The sequence below is a fragment of the Lissotriton vulgaris genome, chromosome 1_1, assembly GCF_964263255.1.
Source record: "Lissotriton vulgaris chromosome 1_1, aLisVul1.2, whole genome shotgun sequence".
NCBI lineage: Eukaryota > Metazoa > Chordata > Amphibia > Caudata > Salamandridae > Lissotriton > Lissotriton vulgaris.
Genome location: NC_141685.1, coordinates 1,847,235,056 through 1,847,258,705, shown reverse-complemented (window position 1 = coordinate 1,847,258,705; position 23,650 = coordinate 1,847,235,056). Strand labels below are relative to the sequence as shown.

The window sequence follows — 23,650 nt, the reverse complement described above, 5'->3', positions numbered from 1 at the left end:
GTATGTACCTTCAAAGAGATTCATTATAGTTCTTTCACAGTCTCATCATTTCAGAGCTGAAGCATTTTCAATACTCTATACAATGAAGTCATAGTTGTTGCTTATTTATCTAATGCAACTAACAACCATTGACAAAGCTAATAGTCCTGGATTGTTGTAAGTATAATATTACTTGTATTATATATCTGGATACAATGACAGAAACAGCAAAATATGCTAACACAGATTTTTAGCTTAGGTGTTTTTAAGCCATGCCCTTAATTACATCAGTCAGGGCCCTTTGAGAGACCCTTCCAGTTTTTTCATCTCACTTACAGCCCTGACTGGAGCCTTGTTCCCAAGCTCAAAACTTGGTAACTGGCCATAACTGGTCATTAAGCCACATTTCCTACCATCATGCCCCACTTACCTTCAGAGTAACTAAACATCTGTACACAAAAAAAGATTGCTTTTGTGGTAATAGCACCGCACTGCACAACCAATTGAAAGACAGAATGAACTACCTGACAGCTAATAGAAGCATGGGGGTCAGGTCAGCCATTCAAAACGTTGCACTATAGTATCCTACAGCACAAAAAGGTGGGCAAGCTAACCTCCATTAGTTAATCAAATGGCAGGGTAAAACAACTTCACTAACAATAGAGTCGACCAAGACACAGAGCAGTGACAAGCACAGTGCTGCACAGCGTCCAATCAGGACAGTAAGCGCGGAGCGAATGAATTGTAAGTTATAAACAAGCATTTTCAATGCAACAGATCTCGCATTTGCGAGAGTTTAAGAAATTGGCATTGTAAATGACAATGCCTTTATTTATCTGTTTTGATAATTAACACATAAATAAAAGGCATTGTCATTTACAGTGCCAATAGCTCAAACTCTTGTAAATGTGAGACATATTGCATTTCAAAGAAGCAGCCACTAGTGTCCTGGGCTGCTTGGAAAGTGAAAGCGAGCATGGCATGGTGAATGTTGCAGGGTATCATGGCATGCCTGTACTAGGAGAAACTCATTAAAGAAAATAGAGCTTACAGACTAAATAAGATGTACCGTGTAAAAACTGAAGTAAAAAGGGCCAGTCCTCATGGGAGGGACTAAAAAGCCTATTGATGAATCAGAAGCCAGAATTTACAAAGGACAATGACACAAGCCAATGATAAATATGGGCGGAGAGTGGGTGGGCTTCAAGTCAAAACGGCATGCCTCCCAGAGCAGCACATTTGCTGCCCAGGCTCCACCTAAAGAATGCTGTTATTAGCATGGCACAGTGCCCGAGAAAACAGCAAACTTTAAAGGGCTTTTCTTATCCACACCCTTAAAATCTCATTCAAAAAAACATTTACCATAGATGACCCAGTGCCAAGTGTGATACCGTAATCCAGCCCTGCATGTTAGCTCAGAACGCTTTCTATGTTTTGAAACTTTTAATTTAAATGTTAAAATATGAATGCTGTTTAATGTATAAAAATTAAAAAATTTAAAAAACATGATAGGCTGTAGGTCAACCTTGTCATAAAAACACTTGTCAACTATGTTAAATAACACAACAGAGGATGTTACTCGTAGCAGCTATAGCTGCAGCCAGTGCCCTTAAATTCAAAGCTTTCAGAAGACCTATGTCCATGAGTAAATACCTCATCCACTTCAAAAGGCTGACGCCTGGCTGATTGTCTACCGGCATCACCAGTATTTCAATGCACTAAGGGAACACAAATAAGAAAAATCACCTATAGCCTGTATTGCCCCCCCCCCATTATCACAGAATTCAAACAGCAAATATACATGGAAAGCACTTTAAACTGGGGCATTGTAGTGCATGTGGCTGCTACTGCCTTAATTTGACATGGACAGTTTGAAGATTGATTGGGTGTGGAGTTCCACAACACAAATCCGCCCCCACCCCACATAGCCTAGATAAACCAGCCCTGGATGGTCTGGGGCCCCATGAATCACAAACTTTTCATGGGCCTGGAGCAGGGCACGAGTCGGGGTACACGCGGGTGGACGGCGTCCACCCACTATTTTCACAGGGTTAACGCCGTCCACCCTTTCAAGAATTTGGGACCCACTGACAAATGTGCTGAACTCGTCCCGGTGTAATTTTCAAACACCGAAACACTTTCAGCCATGCCTGCACATTGTCTGCTTTCTATCTGCTACAAGAAACAACATGCAGGCGGCGACGTGGCTTTCTTTCTTTACACTCCTGCTGGGCCCATAACAAAGGCCAAATTTGAGGGGTCATCAGGCCTCTTTTTGTTCGAGCCTCTTTACTGGGAGCAGTCGGGAGCCTCACACCTGATGCAAATGTAACGCTCACGCCTTGTTAGCACGCCACACATACTTAAGAAAGGGAGCTTTTCACTTTGTTCAGTCCCTGTTTAGGAGTTTGCATGCACTGTAAGAATGTCAGATGTGTTGGTCTTTCCCAGTATTTACACAAAACAAATTGCATTTACATAGAGCTTACTTCCCCTGAGGGGGCGTTAAAATAATTTAAGTAGTACTATTTTCTTTTGTATAGCCCGACTCATCCCAATGCAGATTGTCAGAGCGCTTTACATCAACATGTGCATATTACATGTACAATCTATATATATATAAAAACAAAAGTATGTCTGTCTGTTTGTCCTTTATGCATTACTACACCATTCATCCGATCAGCATAAAACTTTGGGAAATTGTTGAGTACACTCCTGCGAAGGTTTCTGGCAAAAAAATAAATTAAAAAAATAATTTGTTAAAAGTTGTTGAGTACATTCCCGCGAAGGTTTCTGGCAAAAAAAAAAAAGAAACATTTGTTAAATATCGGCCCCCGACCCCCAGGGCCCTCATAATCTTTCCAATACTAAACATTTACAGTTTCCGGTGCGACTCGCTTTTGCAATGACGATCAACAAAGCACAAAGACAATCGCTGCAAGTGCGTGGACTAGATTTGGAGAATCCGTGCTTCTCACATGGACAACTGTATATGGCCAGCTCACGCGTCGGAAAACCTCTGATTTATTCGTGTACGCACCAGACGGAAAAACAAAAAAGACAGTGTATCCACAAGCACTCGAATAAATAAACAGAATTAAAACAACACTTTAAAATGTTTTCCATATTAAAATGAATACGTTTAAATAAAAATGACACATTGTAAATTAAATGTTATCATAACAAGTTTCCTTAAATTTCCTTTCTTCTCGGATCGCAGCAACGCGCAACGGGTAAGCTAGTCTATATTTATAAAAACGAAAGTATGTCTGTCTGTCTGTTTGTCCTTTATTCATTACTACACCATTCATACCATCACCATGAAACTTTGGGAAGTTGTTGAGTACACTCCCGCAAAGGTTTCTGTCCATTTTTTATTTTTTTTTAACGGCCCCTCAGGGCCCTCATAATCTTTCGAATACTGAAATAGACAGCGAATTTGCGAGCATCGTCGACAGTTATGACCCACAAATGGAAATCGATTGGTCAATCTACATCAGAAGCACGAAAGAAAAAGGCATTACGAGCTTCAGAAACAGACGAGCAACGGGAAGCAAGATTAGAAGCTGTTCGAATACAAACTGCTCAAGCCCGTAATGCTGTTCGAATACAAACTGCTCAAGCCCATAATTCTCAAACGAACAAGCAAAGAGAATCAAGATTGGAAGCCGATCGAGTACGCACTGCTCAAGCCCGTTCTTCTCAAATGAACAAGCAAAGAGAATCAAGATTGGAATCAGATCGATTACGCACTGCTCAAGCCCGCTCGAATTAAACAGGAGAGCAACGAGAATCAAGATTGGAAAACAATCAATTACGCACTGCTCAAGCCCGCTCGAATGAAACAGGAGAGCAACCAGAATCAAGATTGGAAGCCAATCGAGGACGCACTGCTCAAGCCACACTTAGAAATGTTTTCAAAAATAAAATGAATAAGTTTCAATAACAGTGACACAATGTAAAAATCAATGTTATCATAACAAGTTTCCTTGAATTTCCTTTCTTCTGAGATCGCAGCAACGCGCGACGGGTAAGCTAGTAAATTATATAAGTTTGTAAATGAATGAACAAGATGTGTTATATAAAACTGGAGGCTTGCAAGGTGTAGAAGTCACATATCAGCTTCCATAGCTCACTGTGCCATTATCCTTGCCATGCGTTCAAACGTACACATGATAGACCTGCTAAACATATATGTGAGGGCTTTATATCCGATGTCACTTCTTGTGATGCCACTTCCTGTAAAGTTGTGGCTTGTGATGCCACTTTCTATTATGTTAATTCCTGTGAAGCCATGTGTGATGTCATGCGCCGTGGTGTTGAGCGCCATGATGTCATTTGCATACTGCCTAACTAGGTTAGTCCCCCCACTTCTTTTTTTAGGACTTGTACCCTGGCCTGGAGTGTGTACTTTCTGCTGGCATTTGGAGAGTTCGAAGCTACAGGTGGTTGCACGGCTCAGCACACAGCACAATGCTGTGACACCACCAGTAGATGTTGTAGCACCCAGGATAATGTTCTGAAAGGCAAGACCTATTGGCTGTGCCAGTGCTTGTTCTTTTCTGTCCATCACCGCCAGGAACATGGCTGTACCGGACATAAAAAAAAGAAAAATGAGCCCCACACTCTGGGAGAAATCTCCCAGGGCGTAAGGTGGGTTCATTCGTTTTTATTCGTTTTTTTGTTATTTAAAAAACAGCTCTCACATTGGTACCTTGTCTTTGAAAAATTTGATGTGAAGCCGTCTGAAAGATAGCAGCAGCGCACCAAACTTACAGCGAGGCAGTTCCTCTGAGCACCATTGGTCCAGCAGTCGGATTGTGGAGGACAGTAGAACAAAAGGGTGACGGTTGATATGTCCTCTGCCACCATGACACCTGCCGGGCCACCCATAACACTTTAAATCCGATTCTTAGTATGTTCTACAGACTGCAGCAAATATTACACATCCGAAACGTTCGTTCTTACACATTACACACTCCCGTTCCCCCTCCTGCGCATTACCTGCGTCCATCGTTTTCTGCGTTCAAATGAAACCGCCGAGAGGAGCAATGCTTCTGCCTCCCGCAGGGGCAGCCCTTCGATCTTATGGGCCATATGCGTTTCCAATTTACGCCCTGTGGTTGCCGGCAGGGTAGAATAGGAGCAGTAACTGAGTAGCAATTGTTAAGAGAACGTCTTTAGACTCTCCTTCGATCACCTCCACCTTCGCTCACTCAGGGCCGGGGTGGCCTCTGTATTGTTATCGGATCATGGCTTGCCCGGAGTGAAGCACGTACAGTATCTGCAAACAGGAACGGCTTCTCAATGCAATATGCGTTCTTGTAGTCCCAGGGGTACCAAATAATTCTGCAAGTCCACTTCTTATTTTTTGCTGCTTTTCTGGAGCTTCGATTGACTTTATAAACAATATGAGTTTCCCTTCAGGCAAGTCAACCCACGTCTGTACCATTTCGCTCGAGGCACTGAAAATGAAAAGTCTCGCATCGATCAAGAATGTTTTTCAAAAAGAAACTGGCCGTAGATCGAGGGTTTGCTAATATTTGGTCAGGAAATGGTTTCCCTTCTACCTGCATCATTGAAAAGGGGAGCTTGGAAAAACCTGTCAGATAAGTACACAAGAGCTGTAAATACTTGCAAAGCAGTTTCTAAAGCATGACGCAATATCTGAATTCGGACACCCGTATCTTAAAAGCATAAGTGCTAATATTTGCATTTGTAAACAAGTGTGTTGACAGTAATTAAGGGGTTGGCGTTGTAAGGTTGAGGGAAGAGTACTGCTGCTCCTAAAAGGGACTGTTGCTACAATAAAACCAAAGAAATCAAACAACGGCAAAGATAATAGGTCTGTTTCTTGTTAGGGCAAAAGTTGAGTAACAGTTGGGCGACTGTGCATGCTGCGTGAGCCTATTATCTTGAAAAGTAAAATCCTCAATAAAGTAGCATTTGGGACTACAGCAATATGGAGTAGGATCCCTTTGCTGAGCAGGATGTAGTAGCAGAATTAAGCTGTATCCTTAAACAAGAAAAATATAACAAGCATTGACATAGGCAATAGGTCTTGCTTTTGTGGCCTCATATGTGTTTAGAAGAGTTATTGGCCTTGCCAATGTCTTTAAGCTATGTTGTAGAGTAGCGTGGTTGCTGTGTAGCATGTTGAAAAGTTGTGATAAAAAAAGGGTTATGAGCATTTTTATTGCCTTATATATAACAAATATGACATTATTTATTTAAACTATAAGAATTGTCAATGTCTTTTAGCCATGTGTTATGGCTCTATATTGGTCTCTCTCTGTCAGTGACTGCCCTGGATTGGGCAGTGGCAAAACAGTGCAATTCACGTTATGGAGGTGGCTGATTTACAAGCCCAATCACGTGACTTCCTTGACCCAGTGGCAGCAGTATTTAGACATCAGCCTATCATACCTGGGCAGACAGGCACACACAAATGCTCAGGGTTACTACACTATAGGTCAGATGCTTCCGGAACGCAAAGCACCACAAGGAACAGCGTCAACCAATGGACACAAACAATTATTGGATTTGTTGGAGATGAATTTAGAAATATAATTGGAAGGGCAATACAAATAATAATTCCAAATCTGCCTTAGACTTTAAACATGACACACAGACATTTGGTGCTGAAAACATAAAAACACAAAGTTTTGATATTCAATAGGCCTTTCACCAACATGCACAAATCTCGTTTATAAATAATATGACCAGTTTAGATTCTGTCTTAACTATAGAATGTGGTTTTTAACATACAATATAAATATATACACTGAAAAAAAACATAGGTTTCAGGGATGTTACAGTTAAAAATGAGCATTTAAAAAACTAGGAATTGACTGAAAAAACCATAGGTTACAGGGACGTTATAGTTAGTTGGACAGTTCACTCGTACAAAACCAGAGAAATTCCACTGGTATAGTTAGTTCAGCTAACTATAACTCGCGCCCCCGCAATGCATGGCTGATGACGTCACATATCACATCATTCATGACATGGTCAATCAATCAATCAATCAATCAGAGTAGTTGTAAAGCATGCTACTTACCCAAGAGGGTCTCAAGGCGCTATGGGGAGGGGGGGGGGTGCTGCTTCTGCTCGAAGAGCCAGGTCTTGAGGAATCTTCTGAAGGTGAGTAGGTCTTGGGTGTGCCATGTGGGTAGGGAGGGTGTTCCAGGTCTTGGCGGCAAGGTAGGAGAAGGACCTGCCACCGGAGGTCGTTCGTTGGATACGGGGGACAGCGGCGAGGGCAAGGCTGGTGGATGGAGCTGGCGGGTGGGGGTGTAGAAGCTGAGTCTGCTGTTCAGGTAGGCTGATCCGGCGTTGTTAAGTGCTATGTGTGCATGGGTGAGGAGCTTGAAGGTGATCCTCTTGTCGAAGGGGAGCCAGTGTAGGTCTCTCAGGTGGGGGTGATGTGGCTGCGGCGGGGGACATTGACGATCAGTCGGACGGAGGCACTTTGAATGCGTTGTAGTCGTCATAGGTGTTTGGCTGGGATTCTTGCATAGAGTGCATTGCCGTAGTCCAGTCTTGTGCTGACGAGGGCCTGTGTCACTGTTCTTCTTGTTTCGGTCGGGATCCAGTTGTAGATCCTGCGGAGCATGCGGAGGGTGTTGATTATTTTTTTCATTTTATTTTAAATATGTAATGTCTTATGTCTTTTAAAATATATGTATATTTTTTTCCCCAAAAATACTGGAGTCGCGTACCCATTGCGTACCTATCATGGTGGGTGCGCAAATTCAAGCCGCCATATTGGTAAAGTCGAGAAGGAGCCGCGTTTGGTTACCGACGGGTGAGCGGTGTGTGGCCCCCTGCATAATGCCATATGCGTATGGGATTGCATCATGTGCGAGTTTAGTAAGCGACAGGTGCGCAGTGCCGGGACCCGTGTATCGTCATATACGTGCTGGGTCACGTCGGGTGCGCGATTCACGTAAAAATAATTATGTTTTTAAAACTATATGTACATATGAGGGCAAGAGATTATCTAAACTATTTATACAAATAATATATTTGTACTTGGAATAAACTTATATTATTCTTAAATATATTTTCTCGAAGTCCCGTTGGGTGCGTGACTCCCATGTGACTTTAAAAGAAACCATTTAATTGGTTCACAAGGTTTTCCATTCTAGAATATGAAGGACCCCACCCTTGTAGTCATTCTCTCTGCTGCATCACAGGAGAGACACCTGTTGTGTTTTTGGGAGGAAAATTGTGATTTTTTTGGGGTGTTTACTGGAAAACTTTTACTATGGCTTCTTTAAATCCACCAATAGACATTCCATCTGATGATGAAGACTTGGTACCACCTCCCAAGAAAAGACCGGAGTGTATTGTGTGGAAGTTTTTCACAATCCCGGAGGGTGAAAGAAAAGTAAATGCGAGAAAGGTGAGCTGCACGCTTTTTCCCAGGGTTCTTTCAAGAGGCAGCAAGAAGAAGTATTCGTGTGGCACATCCAGTATGTATAAGTGTTAGACCTGTCTGCCTCTTGGTGTCCCTATCCCAGAATCATTTATTTTTGTCTCCTTTGGCCTCCATATGTTTTAATTTCCTTTGTGTCCACCAGGATTTTTAGAGTTGTCATGGGGCTAGGTGTTCCTTGACGTTGTTACCTTTTCTTTCTTTTAAGGCCTAGTCACCCTCATGAGAGCTGAGGAAAACATAGAGACCTAAAATGGTGGCCAGCAACTGTCAAAACGGTTACCTCAGTGAGGCTGGCTCTTGGACTGCATTAGGAAAGTTCTGGAACCTACCAGCACCTTCCAGGAGCCAGAGCCTAGGCTATAAATGGCCAGTAACCAGGCGGCCATTTTGGAGTGATTGAAGTGACCAGAGAGCTTAGGGGTTGGACCTGATAACGTGGGGAGGAAGGTGCACGGTTGAGGGCCAGATCGACCCGAGGGCCGGCTGCTCTTCTGTATGACGCAACCCTTCACCTGTTGACCAAACCCGGCCGTGGTGGTAGTACCACTAGCTCCATAAACCCCTTGTGTCCATCAACGTTCCTGCTGAAACGACCTGACGCTATTACTGGAGAGCTGAGGGAAAATTGCCCAAGAGTCCAGAAGTAAGGTCGACTAATTCCTAAAGGACATCAAATTCAGCGGTAATTCCTGACTCTACCCCAATACCGCTTGTAATATTGTGAACGGCAGTGCTGAAAGGCCTAATGACTGCAAGCACCCTGTGGGGAGGAAGTGAGAAGCTGGCCCGGTAAGCGGAAGCAGCACTCCCTGTGAGGAACACTCACCGTGTCAGCTGTGATCTCCTGTTGTGCGGGAGCACCCCAGACGAGGATCCCTCCTGCTGTGTGGGCAGCGCGGAAGTCAGCAGGCACGGGGTGAGGACATAGGAAGTAGAGCGATTTCCCAAGGCAAGCTGCGGTGACATCCGAGGAGGCCGGGAGAAGGCGGAGACTTCGCGGGTGGAGCCAGCGAGAGGAGAATTCCAGAAGTCCTGACGGACGCCCCTCAACGCCGCCGGAGTGCAGAACGACTTTCCTCAGCCTCGTTCAGTCAGGCAAGTCAAGCCAGCCAGCAGCGGAATCTTCCTCTGTCAGAGGACATCGTACGGGAGCTGACTGAAATTGAGGGACAGAGTCTTCATACAAAAGTAAGCGGGCAAACTACCCCGGGGGGAGGGGGGGAAGGCCGGTGGAGACGTTCGTGTCCAGTCCTGAATTGGTGGCAAAGGTCGAAGTATAGGCAGCAGTACATGAGCCTGAGACGTCACAAATCAGACTAATACCACAAACAGTGTTCCATAAGTACCGGACTAGTACCAGCCATTGACTTCCTTACCTGAGCAGAATCAGTTGGTGAGGGAGGGAGGAATCGGGAAATAGATACAGCCGGCAGCTACTGAAGTACGGGGCAATAAGGCTGTCTCAGGAATAAGGGTAGACGGTAATAAAGGAATATTGATGTGCAGAACGTACAGAGCTTAGAAAGGTGCTGGTGATAATCAGGCCATTCCATTTGTGCATAGAGAAAGCTATATGGCAGAATGAGATGAAGGAATAACCTACTTGTTTCCTTTGAGATGTACAGTTGCTTGAGGCAAATTTACGAGTAGGCCACTGGGGTGTCTGTGTGCTGAGCATCTGTTTCAACAAGCTATTGTTGTCAATGAGTCTCCAAGGGTAATGTATATACTGGCTTTCTTATAAGGAAGCATTGCTCTTGATGGGTATCTCACTTAATCTGTGTTACCATTGCTTACCAGTAAAGGTGCTAGAATTATTGTTGAGGGATCTTCATCTTGTGGGGAGAGATATGTCAAGTAATGCCTGGTAAAGCCTGATGGATGCCAATAATTGAATGAAAAGATATTTTCTGTACTGGATTTTAACACTGCTAAAAGAAGACACTTACCAAAAAGATTTATATAAAGTGAACCGTATTTTTCTAGATTGGTGTGGTGTCCTTATTTTTGGTGGTGGAGCGCTGGGTTACTGTGAGTGGGTTTGATAAGCACTACACAAAAGCCTTGGAGTTTAGCTTTCCTGCTCTGTGCCAGGCTACCCTATGTAGTCTAGGTTTCCTAGGTCTAACATAATTGGTGTTTCAGCGGTGGGATGGAGTTTGTGCTTACAGCCACTTGGGAGTAACACAGTGCATACCACAGGCACACACCTGGAGTTTTCTCCAAAGCGGACTCCCGAAGTAAACTTTTGTTTTCCAAATTTACTCCTGGTGGTGGGTGGAGGTTATCCTTACGTTACACCCTTACTTGTTTTCTTCTAGGCACCTGTTTGATACTCTGTGACAAAATGGAATTTGATCTTGAGGAGCTAGAGACCTACACTGTGGCCCAACTCAGGGATTTTTGTCAAAAGAAGGGGGTGTTTTACAAACGGGGTGCGAAGAAAAGTGAGCTTCAGACAAGTGTGAGGGCCTGGATGGAAGCTCACTTAGAGGAGGAACTGGAGAAGGAAGAGGTTGATAGAGACACTGTCATTGAAGCAGAGATGTTTTCCCAAACTGAGGGGTGAAACCTACTGACAGGTCCTCGTTCATTTTCCAGGGAGGGCAGCAGTGTTTCTGAACGGAGTTTAACACCTTGGCTGCTAGGCGTTTTCCCCCTCCTGTGCTGGGAATTACCATATTGCTGTTTCCATGACGAGCTCAGCTCGTCATCAGCACATGACACCCGTGGGTGATGACGAGCTGAGCTCGTCATCAGCATCGAAAGGGCTAAGCGAAGCTGAACTGGCGGACAGGAGGGAAGAAAGGAAGCTAAGGTGGGAGTTAGCTAGATTGGAGTTGGAAAAGAAGGAAAAGAGACTAGCTCATGAAGTAACTCTTAAGGAGCTGGATCTCAAGGCCCTGCAAATAGGGACTCCCAATCCTAATAATGGTGCCAGCGAAACCAAGGAGATAACCAGGGAACCCAGACCCTATCTACCCAAGGATGTAGTCGCTAGCTACCGTGCAGGAGATGATATTGCTAAATGGCTATCTGCCTATGAGGTCTCCTTAAGAGCCCATGGGATACTGGAAGCTCACTGGGGGGTGGACTGTATAAATATATGCCGCCTGCTGGTAAGGATACATTGTTGGCCCTAGATGGAGATGAGCAGACCCACTACCCCACCATGAAAGTGGTGCTAATAAAAAAGTTTGGACTAAACCCAGACAAATATAGGGAGAAATTTAGGAGTAGTCACAAACTAGGCACACAGAATTGGGTGGACTTCCTCGATTACGCAAAGAAAGCCTTGGAGGGTTGGGTGAAAGGCAGCGAGGTAGGGGACTATGAGGGATTGTATGACCTCATACTCAAGGAACACCTACTCGAGAAATGTTTTCCCGAGCTGCGACAACACCTGGTGGACAGCCAGCTGACCAGCCCCAGGAAGCTTGCTGAGGAGGCGGACATCTGGGCTAGTACCCGGGTGTCCTCAAAGGGGACTGGATGAGATTCCCAGAGATCCGGACAGGGCGCCCCCCAGAAGAAAGAGGGGGGAGATAACAAGAGGGAGTTCTCAAAAGGTCCCCAAAATAATTTCCAGGGAAAGGGAAGAGGATTCATCCCTAAGACCCACCCGAAACCCTAATCCTGGCCAAAGCCAGCAGCCAAGGGTTGTCCATTGCTTTGAGTGTGGTGGTGTTGGACACTATAAAGGAGATGTGAGATGCCCAAAAAGACCACCCTCCCACTGCAGGAAAAGCCCTGTGAGTAGCTAGTGTAGTGCTCGCGGAGGAGTTGCCCTTAGATAAGGGGGGGAGTGGGCGGGTGTCACCTTAGTGTCTTTGGGAGATCGGGAAATGGTTCCAAAGATCCAGTTGCCTTCAAATACTACTAAGTATGAGCAATGGGTCACCATCAATGGCCAAAGAGGGGAGGCTCTGAGAGACACAGGAGCCAGTATGACTATGCTAAGGAGTCATCTGGTGTCTCCAGAGCAGATACTACCACATGTACTCCACCCCACCGCGATGGCTGATGGCAGAATGGGTCACTATCCAGTGGCCGAGGTTCCATTTGAATGGGAAGGGGTTGCAGGTTTACTTCGAGTTGCCGTAAGCCCTGCCGTGCCAGTTGATTGTCTGTTGGGGAATGACATAGAGCACAATGCTTGGAGGGAGGTGGAATACCGGACTCATTCAGAGATGCTGGGTACACCTGACTGGGCCTGTGTCAGCACCAGGTCCGCGACTATCCGGAGGGGGAGTTCGCTTACGCTGGAGCCTAGAACAATGGCCCAGCCAGCTGCCAAAAAGGGGAAGGACTGTAGGCAGGAGGAGCCTGCCTTAACATCCCAACCTCGCGAGATGGATAGGCCACCTGCGGAGGTGGACCTGGAGTCCACAGAGGGGGATGCTACTTCATTGGAGGGTCTACCCATCCCTGCCGAATGGCATGTGGAGGGAGGTCCTACCAGGGAGGAATTCTGCAAGGCCCAGAAGGAGTCTCCCACCCTTGAGGGACTGAGGCGACAGGCCGAAGCCCAGGCAGCAGGGAACTTTACAGGGAACTACCATATTTACTGGGTGGATGGATTCCTCTACAGTGAACCCAAGGCACCAGTGCATGGTTCATCACGGGCCTTGGTGGTCCCTTAACGTTATCAAGCCTTTCTTTTAGAATTGGCTCATGAGATACCCTTGGCAGGACACTTGGGTCAGGGCAAGACCTTTGCCCGGCTTGTCCCCCACTTTTATTGGCCTCAGATGAAGGTGGCGTCCGACACTTACTGTCGGACATGTGTGACTTGCCAAGCCAGTGGGAAAACAGGGGTGAAGCTGAAAGCTCCCCTGGAACCCCTTCCTGTCGTTAGCACGCCCTTTGAAAGGGTGGGCATCGACATTGTAGGGCCATTGGATCCACCAACTTCAGCTGGTCACAGGTTTATCCTGGTTCTGGTGGATCATGCCACACGGTACCCAGAGGCAATTCCTCTGAGGACCATCACTGCACCTGCAGTGGCAAGGGCCCTGATGGGGATCTTTACCCGAGTGGGTTTCCCCAAGGAAGTTGTGTCCGACAGGGGGACCAACTTCATGTCAGCATACATGCGGGCTATGTGGAAGGAGTGTGGAGTTACCTACCGTTTTACCACTCCTTATCACCCACAGACCAATGGACTCGTGGAAAGGTTCAAAATACCTTGAAAGGCATGATAAGAAGTCTGCCTGAGAGCCTGCGGAGGAATGGGACGTCCTCCTACCCTGTCTGTTGTTTTCCTACAGTGAAGTGCCACAGAAGGGAGTGGGCTTCAGCCCCTTCGAGCTTCTGTATGGGCACCCTGTACGCGGACCTCTCAGCCTGGTGAAAGACGGATGGGAAAAGACTCCCAGGAAGCTTCCCCAGGACGTGGTGAGCTACATGCTGGCCTTCCAGAGCCAAAAATGGCTAAGTTGTGGAAGCAAGCTTCTGACAACTTGGAAGCCAGCCAAGCAGTGATGAAGGAGTGGAATGACCACAATGCTCACCCGGTGGAGTTGGAGCCATGACGCAATCCTTCACCTGTTGACCGAACCCGGCCGTGGTGGTAGTACCACTAGCTCCATAAACCCCTTGTGTCTATCAACGTTCCTGCTGAAACGACCTGACGCTATTACTGGAGAGCTGAGGGAAAATTGCTCAAGAGTCCAGAAGTAAGGTCGACTAATTCCTAAAGGACATCAAATACAGCGGTACTCCCTGACTCTACCCCAATACCGCTTGTAACATCGTGAACGGCAGTGCTGAAAGGCCTAATGACTGCAGGCACCCTGTGGGGAGGAAGTGAGAAGCTGGCCCGGTAAGCGGAAGCAGCACTCCCTGTACGGAAGACTCACTGTGTCAGCTATGATCTCCTGTTGTGCGGGAGCACCCCTGACGAGGATCCCTCCTGGTGTGTGGGCAGTGCGGAAGTCAGCAGGCACGGGATGAGGACATCGGAAGTAGAGCGATTTCCCAAGGCAAGCTGCGGTGACATCCGAGGAGGCGGGGAGAAGGCGGAGACTTCGCGGGTGGAGCCAGCGAGAGGAGAATTCTGGAAGTCCTGACGGACGCCCCTCAACGCCGCCGGAGTGCAGAACGACTTTCCTCAGCCTCGTTCAGTCAGGCAAGTCAAGCCAGCCAGCAGCGGAATCTTCCTCTGTCGGAGGACATCGTACGGGAGCTGACTGAAATTGAGGGACAGAGTCTTCGTACAAAAGTAGGCGGGCAAACTACCCGGGGGGGGGGGAACGCCGGTGGAGACGTTCGTGTCCAGTCCTGAATTGGTGGCAAAGGTCGAAGTATAGGCAGCAGTACATGAGCCTGAGACGTCACAAATCAGACTAATACCACAAACAGTGTTCCATAAGTACCGGACTAGTACCAGCCATTGACTTCCTTACCTGAGCAGGATCAGTTGTTGAGGGAGGGAGGAATCGGGAAATAGATACAGCTGGCAGCTACTGAAGTACGGGACAATAAGGCTGTCTCAGGAATAAGTGTAGACGGTAATAAAGGAATATTGATGTGCAGAACGTACATAGCTTAGAAAGGTGCTGGTGATAATCAGGCCATTCCATTTGGGCATAGAGCAAGCCATATGGCAGTATGAGATGAAGGAATAACCTGCTTGTTTCCTTTTAGATGTACAGTTGCTTGAGGCAAATTTACGAGTAGACCACTGGGGTGTCTGTGTGCTGAGCATCTGTTTCAACCAGCTATTGTAGTCAATGAGTCTCCAAGGGTAATGTATATACTGGCTTTCTTATAAGGAAGCATTGCTCTTGATGGGTATCTCAATTAATCTGTGTTACCATTGCTGACCAGTAAAGGTGCTAGAATTATTGTTGAGGGATCTTCATCTTGTGGGGAGAGATATGTCAATGAATGCCATGTAAAGCCTGATGGATGCCAATAATTGAATGAAAAGATATTTCTGTACTGGATTTTAACACTGCTAAAAGAAGACACTTACCAAAAAGATTTATATAAAGTGAACCGCATTTTTCTAGATTGATGTTGTGTCCTTATTTTTAGTGGTGGAGCGCTGGGTTACTGTGAGTAGGTTTGATAAGCACTACACAAAAGCCTTGGAGTTTAGCTTTCCTGCTCTGTGCCAGGCTACCCAATGTAGGCTAGGTTTCCTAGGTCTAACAATAAGCATTTACAGACTATGGGCCTCATTTATGAAGGCCTTGCGCCACCGGTGCGTCACTTTTTCCCATGTTAAAAGTGACGCACCAGTGGCGCAAGGCCTTCATAAATGAGGCCCTATTCATCTAAGACAACTTGCACGGGAACAGCTGCCACATGCTCAAGAAGCCACACCATAAACTGACCAGTTAGCTGGTCGAGCACTTCTGGATCCTCAAGCTCTGCATCTCGCGGACATTTGTCCAGAGTTTGCGACGTTCAAACAGCATTGCATGAAATGCAACGCAATTTTATGTTGTGGGGAGCAGTCAGTTGAAGCTGTTTGTTTAGCAGCAAGAAACCATCGCTGCTAACAAAAAAATCTGTTGGAATGGCAATATAATTCCAAATGTTAAAAGTTTTGTCTGTTGTTTTTTTCGTTTTTCAAAAAACACCAAAACAATTCACAAAATTGTTTAAAAACACCATTAAAAATTAGAAACAAAAAGGAAAAAAAAAACTTCTCTTCAGAAATACCTTATTTGGTTAAAACAAAGAAATAACCGCATGCTAATATATGGGTGATTGCTTGAGTACATGTGTGAGTATGAGTAGTGACAGGGAGATGGCTGGACTGCATGAGTAATGCACAGGTAATTGTAGCTCTGCATGTGTTAGTGACTGGGTCATTGCATGAGTACATGGGTAGTGACTGGATGATTAGAGTGCTGCAAAGACAGAGCATGGATATTTAATGATTGCTTGGGTATTGGTGGAGTGATTGGATAAGTACATGGTGTTGGATGGGTGATTGGAGGAGTGCAAGAAAAGTAACAGGGTTATTTCTGAACTGCATGGGTAGTACTTAGGTAAGTGGAAGAGTGAATCACTAGTGTGTAGGTGGTTAGACGTCTGCATGGGAAGTGCATAGAGGATTGTAGCAGTGCATGAGTTACTGCCTGTGTCATTGCAGGAGTACACATGTACAGACTGGAAGATTACAGTCCTGAAAGGAGAGTACATTGTGAATTTATAAGTGCTTGGGTATTGGCGGAGTGATTGTATAAGTACATGATGGTGGATGGGTAATTGCAAGAGTGCATGGGTAGTGACAGGGCGAGGGCTGGCCTGCAAAAGTAGTGCTCAGGGGAATGTAGCAGTGCATGTATTAGGGCCTGGGCCATTGCATGAGTAAATGAGTACTGCTTGGATGACTAGAGTACTGCAAAGAGAGTGCATGGTGAATTCATAAGTGCTTTGGTATTGGCAGAGTGATTGGATAAGTACATTGTGCTGGATGGGTGATTGGAGGAGTGCATGGGAAGTGACAGGGGGATTTTATGACCGCTTGGTTAGTTCTTGGGTAATTGGAGAGGTGAATCAATAGTGTGTAGCTGGTTAGAGGTATGCATGAATAGTTCACAGTGGATTGTAGCAGTACATATGTCAGTGCCTGGGCTATTGAATGAGTACATGGGTGCTGACTGTATTATTAGAGTACTGCAACGAGAGTGCACGGTGAATTCATAAGTGCTTGGGTATTGGTGGAGTGATTGTATAATTACATGATGGTGGATGGGTGATTGGAGGAGTGCATGGGTAGTGACATGGTGATGGCTGGACTGCAAGAGTAGTGCTCAGGGGATTGTAGCAGTGCATGTATTAGTGCCTGGGCCATTGCATGAGTACATGGGTACTGCTGGATGATTAGAGTACTGCAAAGAGAGGGCATAGTGAATTCATAAGTGCTTGCGTATTAGTGAAGTGTTTGGATAAGTGCATGGTGCTGGATGGGTGATTGGAGGAGTGCATGGGGATCGACAGGGTGATTGCAGGACTGCATTGGTACTACCTGGGGAACTGGAGGAGCGAATGAGAAATATGTAAGTGGTTAGAGGGCTGCATGTATAGTGCATAGGGGAATGTAGCAGTGCATGCGTTTGTGACTGGGTCATTGCATGAGTACCTGGGTACTGAGTGAAGGATTAGAGTACTACAAGGAGAGTGGGTAGTGAATTTATTAGTGTTTGGGTATTGGCAGAGTGTTTGGATTAGAACATTGTAGTGGCTGCATGACTGAAGGAGTGCACGGGGAGTGACAGGGTGATTGCTGGCCTGCATGGGTACTACTAAGGGAATTGAAGGAGCGAATGAGAAGTGTGTAGGTGGTTAGAGGACTGCATGGGTAGTACACAGGGATTATAGCAGTGCATGTGTTAGTGTGTGAGCAATTGCATCAGTACATGATTACTGCTTGGATGATTAGAGTACTCCAAAGAGAGTGCATGGTGAATTCATAAGTGCTTTGGGTATTGGGGGAGTGATTGGTAAGTACATGGTGCTGGATGGGTGATTGCAGGAGTGCATGGGAAGTGACAGGGGGATTTTTGTCTCCATGGGTAGTACTTGGGTAATTGGAGGAGTGAATCAATAGTGTGTAGCTGGTTAGAGGTCTGCATGAATAGTGCATAGTGGATTGTAGCAGTACATATTTTAGTGTCTGGGCCATTGTATGAGTACATGGGAACTGACTGGATGATTAGAGTATTGCAAAGAGAGAGTATGGTGAATTTATAAGGGCTTAGGTATTGGCGGAGTGATTGGATAAGTACATGATGCTGGATGGGTGATTGGAGGAGTGCTTGGGTAGTGACATGGCAATGACTGGACTGCAAGAGTAGTGCTCAGGGGATTGTAGCCGTGCATGTATTAGTGCCTGGGCTATTGATTGAGTACTTGGCTACTGCTTGGATGATTAGAGTACTGTAAGCCTAGTGCATGGTGCATTTACAAGTGTTTGGGTATTTTATTTATTTATTTATTTTGGCATTTATAAAGCGCAGCATATACCCTAGGGTGTCTTGGCGCTGATTAATTTGCCAGCTTGATGTTAAATAAGCTGCCTTGCTCAGACCTCTATTCTATACCGAGAACTTATTTATTGAACAGCCAGGTTTTCCGTTTTTTGCGGAATTGGAGTAGTGTGGGACATGCTCTAATGTCCTGGGGTAGAGTGTTCCAAAGTTTGGAAGCTGCTACCACAAACCGTCGGTCTCCCCACATCACTGTTCTGGTGCGAGGTACCGTTAGTTGGTTGCTGTTGGTGGAGCGCAACTGGCGTATAGGTTGGTAAGGACGTAGATAGTCCTTAAGGAACTGTGGGCCCTGTTTGTTTAGTGCTTTGTAAACAATGCACTGTCATTTAAATCTAGCTCTGTTCTGAATCGTCAGCCAGTGTAGTTTTGGAATGGCGTCAGAGAGAGGAGCAAACTTAGGAATTCCCAGAATAAGACGTGCTGCCGCATTGTGTATGGTCTGCAGTTTTTTTGTAACTCTAACTTGGGAGTTGATGAAAAGCCCATTGCAGTAGTCTAGGGATGTCAGGACTAGTGAGCTCACCAGAGTATTAATGGCAGTAGTAGGAAGATAAGGACTTATTTTTCGAATCATGCGTAGTTTGTGATGGGCTATAGAGGCCACTTTGCTAGCATGGTCCATGAAGTTTAAATGGTTATCAAAAAGTATTCCTAGGTTTCTTACTTTAGTCACCGGATTGGGGGGGGCACCAAAAGTTTGGGGCCACCTCGAGGCGGGCCATTCTGGTGAGAGTTGTCCAAAAATCATTACCTCGTTTTTTTCCGAATTAAGTTTTAGGCAGTTCGCTGCCATCCACTCACCTATTTCCGTCAAACCTCTCTGGAATCTTTTAGCTACCTCTTCTCCATCACCTCTCATTGCCATCATCAATTGAGTGTCGTCCGCGTAGGAGGTTAGGCTCATCCTGTGTGCCTTGATGACATTGGCCAGGTCCGACACATAGATATTAAAAAGTGTCGGACTCAGGGATGAGCCTTGAGGTACCCCACACGGTTGTGACAGTTTAGCAGATTGGTAAGGGCCAAGAGTGACGGCCTGCATTCTCTCAGAGAGAAAGGAAGCGAGGAGAGCTCTTGCCATGGAGGAGATGCCCATTTTCCCGACACGGTCGACCAAAATACTATGGTCGACCGTGTCGAAAGCTGCTGAAAGGTCCAGCAGTACCAACACCGCTGTACCGCCTTGGTCTCTTATTATTCTTATATCTTCGGATGCTTTAATAAGGGCGGTTTCAGTCCCATGGTATTTCCGAAAACCATACTTAGTGTCATCTAACTTCTTATGGGTTTCTATGTACTCAGTTAATTGTATGTTCATGGCCTTTTCCACCACTTTGGCCATGAACGGGAGACTGGCAATAGGTCGATAGTTTTTTAGTTCTAACTTATCGGCTCCTGGTTTTTTTAGCAGTGGTTTGAGCAGTGTGGTTTTTAGATTAAGGGGATATATCCCTGAGAGCAGGATGGAGTTGCAGACTTGTGTCAGGACTGGTATGATCGAGTCCATCACCGGTAAGAGCGCCGATAGTGGACAAGGATCCAGCTTGGATCCAGCTTTGACTGCCGACACAATTTTTAATACCTGATCTTCTGTCGGTGGTATGAAATTAGTGAAGGATGATGTTACTGTAGGTTTTGAGACCTCCTGAATAATGTTGGGAACCTTGGTGTGCGTGGTTTTAGCCAAAAAAGATTGATAAATATCATCCACCTTCGTGAAGAAGAAGTTGGCCAGGGCATCACACATGTCTTGGGTTTGAGGTGGGGTCAGATCGGGGGTGTTACCCGAGAGCACTTTAGTTATGTCATATAATTTTTTGCTAGAGATATTTGCCTGCTCAATTTGCATCATGTAATACTCTTTTTTTGCCTTTATATTCATGGCTTTGTATGTTGCCAAAGCATCCTTGTATTTAGTTTTACTTGTTGGATTATAAGACTTTCTCCATTGTCTTTCCCAGTATCTGTTCTGTTGTTTTTGTGCTTTTAGTTCATTCGTGTACCATGGTGCGGTATGGGTGGACCTGTTCTTAGATAGTTTCTTAATGGGGGCTAATGAATTCATGGCATGTCCCAACCAGTCGTGGAGTTGTTGTATGGCCAGGTTGGGGTTAGCGGAGATTAGCGGGCAAGTATCATCCAGGTGGTTTTTTAGGTCCAACTGGTTGACATTGTGCCATGCTTTAAAGGATATAGACTGGGGGAGAGAAGTAGCTGTAACTGGTCTTTTATCCATAGCCAAGGTACAGAAAACCGCATAATGGTCTGTCCATGGCAGCGGAAGGATGTCGCGTACATGGAGCCCCTGGACACTTGAGAATATAGCATCTAAAATGTGTCCAGCTTGATGAGTAGGTGAAGTAACCAACTGTTGTAACCCCAGGACTTCCATATCCGCGATGAGAGCTTGAGTTTCCTTGTGGTTATTATCGTCTAGGTGGAAGTTCAGATCACCTAATACTGTGATCGAGTCCTCTAGTGCTAGAGATTCCAAGGGTGTACTAATACTCGTTAAAAAGCCAGTTTTGACTCCTGGGGGCCTATATATAAGAAGCCCTTTAAAGTTGAATTGTGGGCTAAGTTTGATTGAAAACATCAAGGCCTCGCACGAGATGTCCTGTATTTGAGTCACTATTACCTCCAGATTTTCTCTAGCTATAATGGCGATCCCTCCACCTTTCTGTATAGGTCTATCTTGTCTATAGGCTTTGTAGCCTGTAGGTGTGGCAGTGACCACGTCCGGACCGGACGAGTCATCTGTCCAGGTCTCTGTGATAAAAAGTACGTCTAGCTTTGAATCTGTTATCAGGTCGGCGATTTCTTGGCTATGTTTACATAGGGACCGTGCATTAATGAGGGCTATGGCAACATTATTCGATTTAGGTTTTTGTTTTAGGGGGCTCTTCTCGCCTTGACGCAATGTCGTAAAAAGGCAGTGAGGACAACATTGTTTGATTTCATTATGCGTTTTACAAAAATCGAATGTAGCACAGGCATGATTCCTTGGTATTCTTAGATTGAGGAAGCGTCCTCGGGGTAGACCATGATGGAATCTTTAAGAGTTGGGACAGGAGTCGTGGCCCTCGGCCCGGTCCAGGCGCGGACGGGCGCAGACGGGCTTGCCTTTGGCGCGCCGTCGGTGCCATGTTTTTATTCGTAATTAGGCAGAGGAGGGTGGGAGGGTTCTATCCACTGCAGCGCTGACCTTCCCTCACCAAGATGGCGCCTCGGGAGGGTCAGGTGAGGTCAGGCCGCCTTCTAGCAGCGCGCTTTGCCTGGCAACTACACGGAGACCTCTGGTGAAATAATCTCACCCACGAGGTAATGTCAGGTTAAAAAAGCACTTTTTAAAATATTTTACAATTCTTAAAAACCGTCGTTTGTGAGTCATCGACGAGATGTAGAATTAGCAGTATTCACAGGTATAGGAAGATTCCCCCGGCTTCTGCCTCAGGGGAGAGCAAATAACAATTGTCAGAGTGATTGGATTAGTTCATGGTATTGTCTGGGTGATAGGAGGAACGCATAGGTAGTGGCACAGCGATGGCTTCAGTGCATGGGTAGTGCTTAAGAGATTGTAGATGTGCATGTGTTAATGCCTGGGTCATTGTATGAGCAAATGGGTAGTGAATGGAGGAGTACAGTGTTGCAAAGAGAGTATATGGTGATTTTAGAAGTGCTTAGGTTTTGACTGAGTGATTGGACTAAGTACAGGGTAGTGGCTGAGTGACTGGATGAGTGCATGGGGAGTGACAGTGTGATTGCTGGACTGCATAGGTACTAAATGGGGAATTGGAGAAGCGAATGAGAAATATGTAAGTGGTGAGAGGACTGCATGAGTATCGCATAGGGGATTGCAGCAGTGCATGTGTTTGTGACTGGGTCATTGTATTAGTACCTGGGTACTGAGTGGATGATTAGGGTACTGTAAGGAGAGTACTTAGTGAATTTATAGGTGTTTGGATATTGGCAGAGTGTTTGGATTACTACATGGTAGTGGCTGCATGACTGGAGGAGTGCACAGGGATTGACAGGGTGATTGCTGGACTGCATGGGTACTACATAGGGAATTGAAGGAGCGAATGAGAAGTGTGTAGGTGGTTAGAGGACTGCATGGGTAGTACACAGGGATTATAGCAGTGCATGTATTAGTGCCTGAGCCATTGCATCAGTACGTGATTACTGCTTGGATGATTAGAGTACTGCAAAGAGAGTGCATGGTGAATTCATAAGTGCTTGGGTATTGGGGGAGTGATTGGATAGCTACATGGTGCTGAATGGGTGATCGCAGGAGTGCATGGGAAGTGACAGGGGGATTTTTGACTGGCTGGGTAGTACTTGGTAATTGGAGGAATGAATCAATAGTGTGTAGCTCTTTAGAGGTCTGCATGAATAGTGTGTAGTGGATTGTAGCAGTACATATGTTAGTGTCCGGGCCATTGTATGAGTACATGGGTACTGACTGGATGATTTGAGTACTGCAAAGAGAGTGCATGGTGAATTCATAAGTGCTTGCGTATTGGTTATGTTATGTTATGTTAAAAGATTTATACCGCGCACGCACACCGAGACGGTTTCTTGGCGCTCATAACAAACATAGCTAGCCAGGGCAGGAGAGTTACTCAAAAGCCACCTCGAAACGGTGTGTTTTTAGGGTTTTGCGGAACAACTCATATGAGGCAAAATGACGAAAGGAAGAAGGGAGGGAGTTCCAGTAGGAAGGGCCTAGGAAAGAAAAGCATAATCCTCCATGTTTTTTACGGCGGAATGATGAAATGCAAAGGAGATTATTGGCAGAAGATCGTAAGTTGCGGGTAGGAGAATAACGCTTAAGTTTGGAGGAAATAAACTCAGGGGCCTGGTTATGCAAAGATTTGAATAAGGTGCAGCCTAGCTTAAAGGAACATCGTTTAGCCACAGGGAGCCAATGGAGGCTCCTCAGGAGGGGGGAGACATGCTGGTGTTTGGGTTGGTGGTACACCAGGCGTGCTGCCTGGTTCTGGATCAGCTGAAGTTTATGAAGCTGATAGACAGGAATCCCCACATACAAGATGTTGGCAAGTACATGGTGCTGGATGGGTGATTGGAGGAGTGCATGGGTAGTGACAGGACAATGGCTGAACTGCAAGAGTAGTGCTCAGGGGATTGTAGCCGTGCATGTATTAGTGCCTGGGCTATTGCATGAGTACATGGCTACTGCTTGGATGATTAGATT

The 23,650-nt window shown here is 45.8% G+C and overlaps 1 long non-coding RNA gene across 1 annotated transcript in view; it reads right to left on the bottom strand.

Moving 5' to 3' along the window:
- LOC147751308 (uncharacterized) overlaps positions 1-5,125 on the bottom strand; it is a 99,442-nt gene extending 94,317 nt beyond the window's left edge. Inside the window, exon 1 of the long non-coding RNA XR_015299972.1 lies at positions 4,984-5,125. This is a non-coding gene — a long non-coding RNA (uncharacterized LOC147751308). The remainder of the gene's footprint in view (positions 1-4,983) is intronic.
- Between the last annotated feature and the right edge of the window lie 18,525 nt (positions 5,126-23,650).